The sequence below is a fragment of the Pithys albifrons genome, chromosome 25 (genome assembly GCF_047495875.1).
Source record: "Pithys albifrons albifrons isolate INPA30051 chromosome 25, PitAlb_v1, whole genome shotgun sequence".
NCBI classification, from domain to species: Eukaryota; Metazoa; Chordata; class Aves; order Passeriformes; family Thamnophilidae; genus Pithys; species Pithys albifrons.
Window position 1 is genome coordinate 3,096,422 of NC_092482.1, and position 8,018 is coordinate 3,104,439.

Genomic DNA, 8,018 nt, shown 5'->3' on the forward strand with positions numbered 1-8,018 from the left:
CCACTACACTGAGGATTTCCAGGCTCAGCAGAGTAATGGGAATACTGGGAGCACTGGGCTCACTCCGTTTGTTCCCCCTGTCCATATGCTGAGGATTTGCAGACTCAGCAGAATATTGGGAATTCTGGAAGCACTGGGAGAGCTGAAATCTGCTCTTGCACTTCTGCTTGTTCCCCCCACTACTGTGCTGGGGGCTTGCAGGCTCAGCAGGATACTGGGAGCACTGGGAGTACTGGGAGAACTGGAAGTACTCTGCTTGTTCCCACTGCTGCTATCTGAGGGCTTGCAGGCTCAGCAGATTACTGGGAATACTGGGAATACTTGGAATACCGGGAGCACTGGGCTCACTCTGCTTATCTCTGCTGCCACTATGCTGAGGGTTTGCAGGCTCAGAGGATTACTGGGAACACTGGGAATAGTGGGAGTACTGGGGTTACTCTGCTTGCCTGCCCTACCACTGTGCTAAGGGCAAACAGTCTAAGTGAGTTGGTTACTGGGAGCACTGGGAACACTGGGAACACTGGGGTCACTGCCTCACCACTATGCTGAGGGCTTGGAGGCTCAGAGGATTACTGGGAACACTGGGAATACTGGGAGCACTGGGCTCATCACAGAGTGAAACCACGTCAGAGCAGGAGCTGCCACTGAGACATTTCTTTCTTTTCCTTCAAGAAAACCATCAATCAAAGCAATTCAACAAAGAAATAAAGAGGAAGGGCAGGGGGAGGGGAGGGAAGACACCTCAACCCCTCCTTGTGCCACCAACTTCTCCGGGACTTTTTATTTCCCCTGCAATGCCATTCAAGTATAAAATAAAAGCCACCCGAGGAGGGGGGTCACACACATGCCCAGGCACACGCGTGTCCGTGGGGCCAGGAGCAGCTGGCTGCTCTTCCAGCCCTGTATCCAGGCATCCGAGACACGTTGCAGGCAAAGCCTCCTCCAATCCTGCCTCGGCGACTCGAAAAGCCCTGGCCAGGCTCCAGCCTGAAGATGTGTCTTTAATTTTTGCAGCATGACAGAAAAGAAAAGAATGTCATCGGAGGTTTTTTGCCTTTTTTTTTTTATTTTTTATATATATATATGGAGAGGGAGGGGAAATAAAAAAGCAGAGGGGGAAGGACAAGATGATGCCACCTCATCAGCCCCCGGCCACCCGCCCTAGGAATGCAGGAGGGCTTGGAGAAGGGGTTGGGGGCTGGGAAAAGGGAAGAATTCCCACTTTAAATTAAAAAAAAAAATAAAGACGAAGAATATAAAAAAAAAAAAGCTGGAAAAATCATTAGGATCCTCGGAAGTGGGATGGGAGGTGCCAAGCATAGGCCTGGGCTCCTGCTGGGTGCTGAGGGGGGGTGGCACCCACCTGGGACCCTCCTGCTCTTTGGGGGTGTTGAGGGGTGGGTTTTGTCACACACAGCCCCCCTCAGCTTTGGGGGGGAATCCCAGAGTCTTTCCTGCATGCTCCAGACTGGTTTTACTGGTGCAAACTGGTTGTGTAGCTGGCAGTGTGGGAATGGAGGTGGGCACACCAAAAAGATGGGGATCACCCCAAAAAATTGGGGGTCACCCCAAAAACTCCTTGGTCATGGCAGAAATTGGTGGATGCTCCAAAAATACGGTGGATTCTCCAAAAAGTCAGTGGATGCCCCAAAAATCTGGTGGATGCCCCAAAAATCTGGTGGATGCCCTAAAAATTTGGTGCATGCCCCCCCAAATTTATGAGTGCCCCAAAAATTCAGTGGGTACCCCCAAAATTGTCTGTCCACCTCCAGGACAGGGGTTGCTCCATGGGTGGGGGGGTAAGGGTGGAAGGGAACAGCCCCCCCATCCGTTTTTGGGTAGGACCTGCTGAAAAGTGGGGTGCGGGGTGGGCTGGGGAGGGGAGGGCGCGGGGTTTGTTTGCCGAGGAGCTGGAGCAGGCGCCGGCATCTGGAGCGAGTTAACTCCCCTCGACAGCCCAGACACATGGATCGGATTAATTCCCTTTTTTCTCTCCCCCCCCACCCCGTACCCGCTTCCCTGTTCCCCGCTCGGCAGCCCCGGGAGCCGCTCCCGATCCGTGTGTGTCCCCCACATCTCCTGTCACCCCCTCCCCATCCCGCACCCAGCCCACAGGACCCCGTTGGGGGGTCCCCCCACCTTGGTGGTGGTCCCAGTGAGGATGAGGATGGTGCCCTGCAAGGTGGTGACACGCAGGTGTTTGGTGGAAAGGGGTTGCTGTCCCCATAGCAGGACCCCTCCACTCCCAGGAGATCTGGGTGTCCCCGGTGTCCACAAACCCTTCATGCCCCGCCATGCCAGCACCCCGGGGGAGGGCGTTCACAGCCACCCCACCCTTTTCGGCCCCAAACTACCTCGACCCCCCACTCTTCCCCCCCGCCATGGGGACGTGGTGGGCGACTCAGTGCCTCAGTTTCCCCCCGCCCGCAGCCGCAGCCCGGCACCGCCCCGGCTATTCCTGGTGGCCCGTCCGGCCCTCGGCGCCCTCAATTGTGGCGGCAGGGCAGAACCCCGTAATCACGGGCCGCGACTCCCCGGCTATTTCCAGGGAAAATTGCTAAATTGGCCTCCGGGATGCCAATGCCACGCCGCGCCTCGACAGGGGCACCGGCGGCCGGGGGAGGCAGGAAAAGGATGGTCCTGTCCCCTCTAGGGTGGCGTGGGGACCCCCGGGTTGAGGAGGGGACCTTGTGCTGCTCGGCAGGTTCCTATGCCTGGGATGGGTCCTGTGGGATTTAGGGTCAGGGTGTGCCCCCTCCCAGGGCTGGGATCCTCCTGGGGGGCTCATTTCCTCATCTGAACCCCCAAATCCCAGGGTTGGAACTCTCCTGGGGGGTCTTTCCCCCATGGGAGCCCTCACATTCCCCCACGCTCAGGGCTGGGCTCCTCCTGGAAGGCTCATCCCACCCTGCTGTACCCCCACTGCAAGGCCAGTTCCCTCTTGGGGAGTTAAACCCCTTCATGTGAATCCCTGAACCCCCAAATCCCAGGGCTTGGACCCTCCTGGGGGGCTCATCCCTCTGCATCTGCACCCCCCAAATTCCCCCACATCAGAACCTGGGTCCCTCCTAGGGAAGGTCATCCCTCACCCATCTGCACCCCCACATGCCAGGACTTGGGTCCCTCCTGGGGGGCTCATTCCCCCATCTGCACCCCCTCATTCCAGCACTTGGGTCCAGAGCAGAGCTGGGGAGCCTGGCTCTGGAGGCTTTGGGGGGCTTTGGGGAGGAATTCCCAGGCAGGGAGCAGCAGCCCAGCCCGGGCCCCCACCGTCTGGGCTCGCAGAGTCGGGATGGAAACTCTGAGGGCCGAGCTCCACGCTGAACATTTTCCGTTCCCAGCTCCCTTCCCTGCTCCTTTTCTTTCCCCTTTTTACTCTGATTTGTCTTTTTTTTTTCAGCTTTTCCTCCTCTTCAGTTTCATTGAAAAGCTTGTTGCCCCCCACCACTCCACACACCCAGGGCAGTTCAGGGATGGGGAGATGCTCCCCAGCCCTATTCCAGCTGGAACATGGGACTCGGAGGGATGTGGGGGTACCTTGAGCACCCCATATTCCCACAGCCCCTCAGAGTGGGGGTTGCTCATCCTTGAACCTCCAGGAAAACCATCCCCAGGGTCTGCTGAATTTATTTTTTGATGTAGGGGATGGGGATAGAAATGGAGACAAGGAGGGGGATGGGGACAAGGATGGGGATGGATGAGCTTTGGGGTGGGATGGAAGAGGGATGGAGACAGGGATGAGGATGGGATGGGGACAGAAACGGGGATAGGATGGGGACGGGATGGGGACGGGATAGGGATAGGTTGGGGCTGGGGACAGCGCTGGGGGTGGGAGGGGGACAGCAATGGGAACACAAGCACTCCCGCGCTGCCGGCCGGCTCCGGAGCCTGGCTGGGATCTCTCCCGGTGACCTCATCGGCCGTGGCTGGACGGGCGCCCGGGGCCGGGCTGGGACGGTGGCTCTGGTGCCACGTGGCCGTGGCGTGGGGCTGCCAGCACCCGCCTCGCACCCTCCACTACCCCCAGCTGCCATCTCTGGAGTGCAGGGGTGTCCTGGGGGTGCCCTGGGAGTGCTGAACCCCAAAATGGGCAAGGGGGAGTGGATGAAAATGCCAGAAACACCCCAGGAGGGATGAGGGTGAAGTTTTGGTGGCTTTTGGTGGGTAGAGTTGTGGGATGCTCCCTGCCTGCAGGAGGGGTGGCAGGTTCCCAAAGGGCACATCGGGCACTACTGGGGGGGTCTCACTCCTAATGGGGAGTCGGGCAATGGTTGGGGCTGTTGGATTGGGGTTAGTGTTTGGGGTATTTCAGTTGGCAGGTTGGTGGTTGGAGTTCTTGGGGTGGGTTGCTCAGGTGGTTTGGGTATGTGGGTGGGTGGTTGGGGTTGATGGGTTGAGTATTTGGGGGTTTGGGGTGGGGTACACGGGTTGTTGGGGCTGTTTGGGTTGGGCAGTTAGTTGAGTTGGAGTATTTGGAGTTTGGGGTCAGGATATCTGGCTTGGGGGGTTTGGAGTTGGTTATTGGGGTTCATGGGTTGGGGTATTTGGGTTGGTGGTTGGGGTTTTTGAGTTGGGGTACTCAAGTTGTTGGGATTGTTGGGCTGGGGTTGAGGTTGGTGGGTTGGAATTGGTGGTTGGTGTTCATGAGGTGATGTCTTTGGGTTGTTGAGGTTGTTGGGTTGAGGAATTCATCCTGTTGTGATTGGTGGGTAGGTGGCTGGGGTTGGTGGGGCTGTTTGGGCTGTTGGGTTGAAGGTTTGGGTTCATGGGTTGGGGTATTGAGTTGTTTGGGTTGTTGGGTTGGGCTGTTTGTGTTGGGGTTGTTGGTCTTTGAGTTGTTGGGGTATTTGCGTTGTTGGGGTTGTTGTTTTGGGGTATTGAGGTTCGTGGTTGGGGTTGACTTTGCAGGTTGGGCTGTTGGGGGTGTGGTTGGATGGTCCATCTCATTAGGAGTGATTTACTTTAGATTTGGGGGCCAGGGACCTCCTGGTGGGAAGTGCTGGGGGTGGGTGGCAGGACAGACAGACAGACAGATGGGGGTCAGGCAGTGGATGTCCCCAGAGGGATGCAAGGACACCAATGCTCTGAGTTGCCCCAGCCCAGAGCATCCCCAAGTCATGGACACCCCCTGCTCCAGGGAGGTGTTGGACATGCTGGGTCCTGGGAAAAGGTGGAGGTTCCCAAGGTAGGGGGTTTCTGTGGGGTCAGGATCCATCCAGCCCAGATGAAGAGCTGGGGCCTGGCAGGGGGAGTGGGGCAGGTGATCCCTGCCCAGCCCCTCCAGCTCTGCTGCCCCCAACGAGGGGTCCCTCCAGCTGGAGCTCAGCCCAGCAGCAGCGATGCTCCAGCCCAGCCTCAGCTCTTCCTCCTCCTCCTCCTCCTCTCCAGCCCCACGTCAGCACCTTCCTCGCAGCCCTCCCTCCCCGCTCGCCCCAGTTCATCCCAGTTCCCTGCCAGGGGACGGGACCAGAATACATGGGGGGGGTGGTTAACTCTTCCCTCACAGCCTCCTGCTCCCCATGGGTGTGTCCTCCCTTCCCTTCCGTGTCCCTTTTCCCCACAGTCTCTCCCATCCTGACGGGGTTCCCCCCATTCCCACCATTATTCCCCCATCCCCACGGGGTTCCTATTCCTGATGGGATTCCCCCCATTCCTTCCATGTCCCCACCGCGATCACGGAGTCCGCGTTCCTGACGGGATCCTCCCATCCCCGAGGTGTCCCTCCATCCCTTCCATGCCCCCACTATCCCCACAGTGTTCCCCCCATCCTGATGGGGTCCCCTGCATCAGTGTTCCCCCCATCCTGATGGGGTCCCACTCATCTCCACGGACTCCCCATTCTTAATGGGTTTCCCCCATCCCTTCCATGTGCTCCCCATTCCCGCGGCATCCCCGCACCCATCCCCGCCACGTCCCTTTGGCAGCAGGATCCGGCCGTCGTGGAAACAGAGCGGGGGGGTGGCGAAAAGGGAGATGGGGAGGAGGGGGGAGAGCAGGAGGGGGGCGTGGTCTGTCCATGTGGGTGTGGTCTGTGCGGGAGGGGGCGGGGCCATCCAACAAAAGGATTTCAAAGGGATGAAATTGGGGCAAAGCCAAAAAACCTTAAAAAGTCTTTCCCTTCCCCACCCCAGCAAAGGAAAAAAAAAGCCAAAAAACAAAAACCAACCCACCCGCCGCCGGGCTCGTCCCGTCGCTGTCCCTGCACACGTGTGCACCCGCCTGGGAGGGGAAACTGAGGCACGGCGGGGCCAGAGGGACTGTGGTGGGGCCCTCGGTGTCCCCATGTCTCGGGCTGTGCCCAGCACCGGGACCCCGCCTCGGTGCCCACACGGACCTCCAGGAGAGGCAGGAGTGCCGTGCAAGGGGGTTCTCCCACCCCAGCGCCCCCAGCCCGCCCAGCCCACCGCACCACGAGCCCTAACGGGGAGCAGACGTGTCCCCACATGGGGACAGGGACGATGGAGGCCAGCGGGGATCCGGCGAGTGGCTGCAGTGCCCGACACATTCCTCTGGCCCCGCCGGCCGGTGCCTCCTCCCTTGGCGGGGCTGCTGCTGACGGCCCTCACACTCCCCCCCTCCCCAAAATTTGGGGCAGGCGCAGGCGATGCCCTTGGCTCCCACCCCACCGCTGACACGTCTCCGGCACAGCCTCCACGTCGGCAAGCGCGGGGGGGGCCCAGGGGCTGTGCCAGGAGCGGGGGGGGCTGGGAAGGGCCCCCTGCCTTGTGACGGGCTGGTCCCCACCCTGCTCACCCTTGGGGGGGCTGCGACCCAAGGACCACCCACCTGGGCACAGCCCCTAGGAGCTGGCAGGAGCCTGGACAGGGCTGAGATGTGCTACATGATGCCATGGGCAGGGCTGGGATGTGCCACGCTGTGCCATGGGCAGGGCTGGGGACACTGTACCATGGGCAGGATTGAGGATACCGTGCCATGGGCAGGGCTGGGATGTGCCACGCTCTGCCATGGGTCTGAGCTGGGGATGCCCTGCCATGGGAAGGGCTGGGATGTGTCATGCTGTGCCACAGGAAGGGCTGGGATGTGCCACTGTCAGTCCTTGGGGACACACCATGGGCAACACTGGAACCACACCAGGGGAAGGGCTGGAGCCATGGCAGGGGCACCACTGTGGGACTGCACCCCCCAGCTGTACCACAAGCAGACCCCACTCTGTTCCATCTGCTGGTGCCCATCCCAGTGCTGGCACAGCTGGCACTGCAGGGCAGGACATGCCAGGGCAGCCAGTCCCAGGTCTGCAGATGCTGTTGGGTCCCTCTGTAAAGGTCAGGGTGAGATTAAGGTGCATCCCCCATCCCTGCCCACAACCACAGCAGGGAGCCAACACGTCTCATGGGCACTGCCAGGCCTGGACACCAGAGGACCCTTCATGGGGACACAGTGGGAGCCGTTCCAGAGACCTGTGGGAGATCACTGACATCTGTGGCATCCATGGGCTCATCCCAGTGGTGGGCAGGGGGGTCAGTGCTGCTTCACGGTAGGGAAGGGGTTTGGGGGAATAAAACAGATTTATGGTGAACCTAAGATTGGTATCTTGCTTTCAGGGACTGTTGGTGCCATGCTGTGAAATGTTCCCCTGGCCATGGTACAGCCATCCCCCACGTCAGCTGCCTGTCTGTCCTCCACCGTCTGTCCCTTCTCCCAACCATCCTGTCGTCCATCCCACCCTTCATTCATCCATCCTGCCTTCCATCCCTCCATCCTTCAATCCATCCATGCAACCATCCCACCATCCATCCATCCCTCCCATTACTTTACATCCCTTTATTTATTTATTTATTTGTTTGTTTGTTTGTTTGTTTGTCCCTCCATCCCTCTGCCCCTCCATCCCTTCTCCACTCAAACTTGGGTGCAACTCTTGTGTGTGGAACACCTGCGTGTGCAACCGTGTGTGTGCAATCCAGCAACCCCTGCTCATGCACACGCGTGTGCCAGGCAGCCCCAGCCAGATTTACACACCTGTGTCATGCGTGTGCACCCACAGACAGACCCACATGGGC